We start from the raw sequence: 4,846 nt of genomic DNA on the forward strand, positions 1-4,846 counted from the left end.
CCAAAAGACAGCACTGTACCAGCTACTAGGAAGGAAATTAACTCTATCGCTGCCGAAACCAGGACAGCCATCTTAAAACTTTTTAGTTCTTTTTGACTCTGAATTCCTGGGCAAATTCTAAAGATTAAAAAAAAGAAGGAATTTGAAGTATCTGTTGATAAAGATGCTCTAATTAACTGTGGTTTCAGAGAAAGTGTCCAATGAAATTAAGATTACTTCATACTGTTTTTTAGAAAAGGCTAACTGTGTTTTACAGACTCTGCTAGAGAGAGCCAAATGATTTCTCATCTTCAGTGACACTATTCTTCAGTTCTGGTTTTTCAGGGAAAACACACAGAATCCACACAGCTGACCCTATTCAGCTTCACATCAGTGGTTACAATCACATATAATTGCTTTACGTAGAAGAGCTCCTCAGAGGATGCTATTCAAGTGCTGCCTCTATCTGCATTATATTTAAGTGCAGATATTACTGTTATATAGCAAGGAGGGTACTGCACAAGGTTTTGGTATTTCTCTAGAGGGTTTCAGAGTTTTAAATGAGTAACGTATAAAATAGAAAAAAAAATCAGTGTTCTCGGCCTACTATGAAATCCCTGTTATAGTGTCTTAACTATTTAGTTTGGAATTCTGTAGGTACAATGAATTTCTCAGGGAATCAGTTTTCAAAGACCATTTTAGTTATTGATAGCTAGATAACTATACATTTAGATCAATTGAATATATTAAACATGAACTTTAATTTTATTCTTTTTTATATCTGTCTGTGTGGGAAAAACAAAATAAAAAGCTTTCATTTAAATGATGTTCTGTGTCATAACATTTCAATGTCTCCCATACACTTCTTGGAATGTTATCATGAAACCTGGATGCTCTATATGAATATCAACTGTTGTTTTAGAATAATTGTGTCTGATATAAAATTAAGAAATTACATTTTTTATCTACATATTGGTTTAATATTGCATGTATGACTCAGATATTTAGAAAGACTAGTAAATAAAATCAAATTCTCTCGCTTTTAATGGTTCATTGCCCATCAGACTGACTTCAAATTATTTGCTTCTGATTATGAGTCTAACATATATATATTAATGCTTATTACTTACAGCTTTGGAAGATTCTGTTTTATTCCTCATTCAAAAATCTGTGAGACTGAACAACTGTTGTGATCCTGTTAGAAATTAGATTTCTACTTTTTTCTTGGTTTGTTTTGGTTTTTCTTTTACATTGATGCTAGTATTATTAGCTACCTCAGTAAGTTATTTACAGAACTGCAGTACAACAGGGCTGATAAGATTTTTTTTTTGTCTTCTTTGGCTCGACATCTGGTGGCCATTAACAACCAAACACTATGATGGATTATTCATCTGTGCTGATATTGCACAAAGGATTTTGCCACCTGTTTGATTTTTATTCACTGCTTTAAATATGTACCTAGAAGGGGAGTTTTTACTTTTTTACTACTTGAGTTAAATGTGAAGGACATCATATCAGAATGTGTAGTTCAGCAGGCAGACCTCGTAAAACATATTAAATCCCACAATTTTGAATCTCATGAAGTTTCTTTCTTCAATTAAGGTTTGCTTGCAGTTATTTGGAACTGAATATTTGTTTACAGACATTGAATAGTGTGCTGAGCAAGTCTCTGTCTCAGAAAGTATAGCTGAAATTTTCCCCTCTGATATCTGAAGGCTTGCATTTTTAGAATAGGAGGGATCCCCCACTCTGGCCCTACTGTTGCTGATCTACAAGGTGGCACTGATTATTCCTCATTAATCTGAGATCATTATTACAGACACTCTGACGATAATGAACGGATAAACCCACTACCAAACTTTAAGGAAATGTGGTTAGAGTGCCAATCTCTCTATGTCACCTGTACACCAAATGGAACAAGAGGAAGTCTTCTAAAACATGATTCAGGAATTTATAATGGAAATCTAGTCTACGTAGCTCAAGTAACGTCATAAATTTCAAGGATGCAGTGAAATTTGGTATTGCATCTAAAATAATGCTGAAATTTCTTAAGTAGTTAATAGACATGAATGCCTTTGAAAACTTCCAGGAGAACATGCCCAACTCTCTTTAGATTTCTAAATTAAGGGGCTAATCATACAGAAGATAATGTTCCTTCCTGATCAATGTTAATCAAGAAAAGCTAGAAATGGTTTAAAATGTACAAAGTCTAAAAGTTTAAAATCTACAAAGTCTAAAGGAGATGAGACACTTGATATCTTGTGCACAAAAATAAGGTGGTGTTGGTCTGTTTAAAGTTGTGGTCATTTTGATGTGCTCAGCATCAGAAAGACTAATGGCTTGGGAGAGGGTAGGTCATGACATCTTTTGGTAAAAGGGAACAATATTTTGCATGTTGTGAATAACAATAGAGCATGCGATACTTTTTATCAATTAAACAAACATTACCTGTCAGTGATTATCCCACAGCTGTAAATATGTTTGTTTATGTGTGGAATCCTGAGATAGATGAAGGCATTTCCTAGATATTTAAAAACTAACAAACATCCCTGCCCTCTCCAAACTCTGGAATAACTGTAATTTCAGAAGCCTACAAATTTTACACTAAGCTCTCATTTCAATTAAATATACATCTTAATAAATTCACTCTTAGCTTGTCTTTTTGCTATAACATAAGGGGTAAGGACAATAAAGATCTCAGATACATAATTTCACTTGGGTTTTGGGGTATGTTTTCCCTGCATGCTTACAGAAATTCCTAAAAGTGAAACACTCTTTCCTGTAGAGAAATGACCAAAAACCTTAGAGCTTATGGCAGTTAGGATGCCTATTAACCATTTTAGAAACTCTAATTTGCATTTAAATATATGTATGTATATAAAAAATAATACTACTAAACATTTTATGCCATCTGAAAAAAGTAATCTTACTCTATTAAGTCACCTATACAATGTAAGTGACATTTGAAGATTAGAATGGTTTCAGATGTTGTAAATTTGAATGTTTTCTTCCCTCCTTGGTTATATTCTCCACTACTTATATTCATAGGAAAAAATAGGTCAAAAAGGGAAAAGAGGTATTGTAGATCACCTAGTCCAAACTTGTCTAATTTCAAAGTTAAATTAGGATGCTCAAGGCCATAGCTACATAATAAGTGATTCCAAGGTTACATATCTCTGATGTTTCTATGTACTAAATAAAAACCTTAAAAATTATTATGAACTTTGCAAAAACCTCTTTGCTGTTTTAAAAGTATGAAGAAGACTTGTTGGCTTCCTAAGATTTCTTTTATTTATTTATTTTTTCTCTAGTTGATTTCACAATCCCACTAAATAAACAAAAGAATTATTGATTTATGAAGACAGAACCATACTGTTATGACAAAAAACAGAGCAATCTCTTGATATCAACATTCTAAAATAAAAGATAGATCACATAACAAAGTCCCTAAGAAGTGTAGTTCACCAAGCTAGACCAAATTTGGTTAACTCAGTCTAAAGTACAATAGGAATGTATCTTATTTCTTCCATCACAGATAAAAAACATCATTTGAAGTTGGTTAAAATTGGAAGACAGCTGTGTCAGTGCAGATCTAAAAATAGTAGAATATTCTTTAACCAAAGAATGAGATAGAGAAGAGACTACAAGAAATATAGGTACAAAGTCTTCCTCTCCACCAACAGAGACATTTTATTTCTCTCAAGTGATTTTCACATAGTTGATTATGTGCAGAATTACCTGCAGAATGTTAATTTTTGCCTCAAATACAATCTCTTGACCAGCTTCTACCACAGAACAGACTTTCTATCTTTGTGTCTGGCATCCAAAAAAAAAATTGTTTTCATGCTGTCACACTGTCCTTCAAACAGTTCTGTTAGCATACTAATAGGGCTCCTTAGGTGTTTTCTCCCACTTCCTGGAACCTATGCTAAATCAGATCTGGTATCCATTTCTGGGGAAAAAAAAGTTTCTCTGATCTTGTTTAACCTTTGAAATTTTAAATGCTACTTCAAAATCATATGATTACTGCTTGGTAAAAAAGATTAGTAGAACTTAAAGAGTTGCCTTGCAAATATTGCAGAATTCATCTGGATGGCTGTACCACTCCCTGTTTTCATTTTCTTCCACATAATTAACAGGAAATAGGGGGACAGCTCCGTTCACTCCACAGCACTGCATGAAACAAAATATTTTAAATTTGTAGCCAGTCATCTACATTTCAAAGTATTCTGAAATCTAAATCTGGTTTTAGATTTAATTTTCTCTTCTCAGCAACCTACAGAGAGAGCTATCTATTTATTTAATCTGAGAACGCAGGGATCTCACAAGGTATTCAAAGTTGGATCATTGCATAAACAATACCCAGTTTTGCTCTTTCTAGAACAAAAAAATAAAAGATATTTTTACTTGACATAATGCTTAATTAACTTGCAAGTGAAATGAAATATAAAGGAACAAACTAAGACATCAAACAAACATTTTTCTTTGAGGTGACTTAATACTAAGTTATAACAGTTTTAGATATCTGAAAAAAGATGGTATTCTTAAGGAAAGATAGCACAAGATTTTTCTTTTAAAAAGTCATCTTATGACTGTGGGAACAATAGATGTGATTTTTAATATTATGACTTAACTGGAAGGGGTAATTCAGTGCTGTCCTGGTTTCGGCAGGGATAAAGTTAATTTCCTTCCTAGTAGCTGGTACAGTGCTGTGTTTTGGATTTAGGACAAGAACAAAGTTGATAATGCACCGATGTTTTAGTTGTTGCTAGGTAATGCTCACGCTAGTCAAGGACTCTTCATCTTCCCATGCTCTACTGACCGAGAAGGCTGGAGGTGCACAAGAAGCTGGGAGGGGGCACAGCCA

This window comes from Aptenodytes forsteri, unplaced genomic scaffold (assembly GCF_000699145.1).
Source record: "Aptenodytes forsteri isolate BGI_AS27 unplaced genomic scaffold, ASM69914v1 Scaffold45, whole genome shotgun sequence".
NCBI classification, from domain to species: Eukaryota; Metazoa; Chordata; class Aves; order Sphenisciformes; family Spheniscidae; genus Aptenodytes; species Aptenodytes forsteri.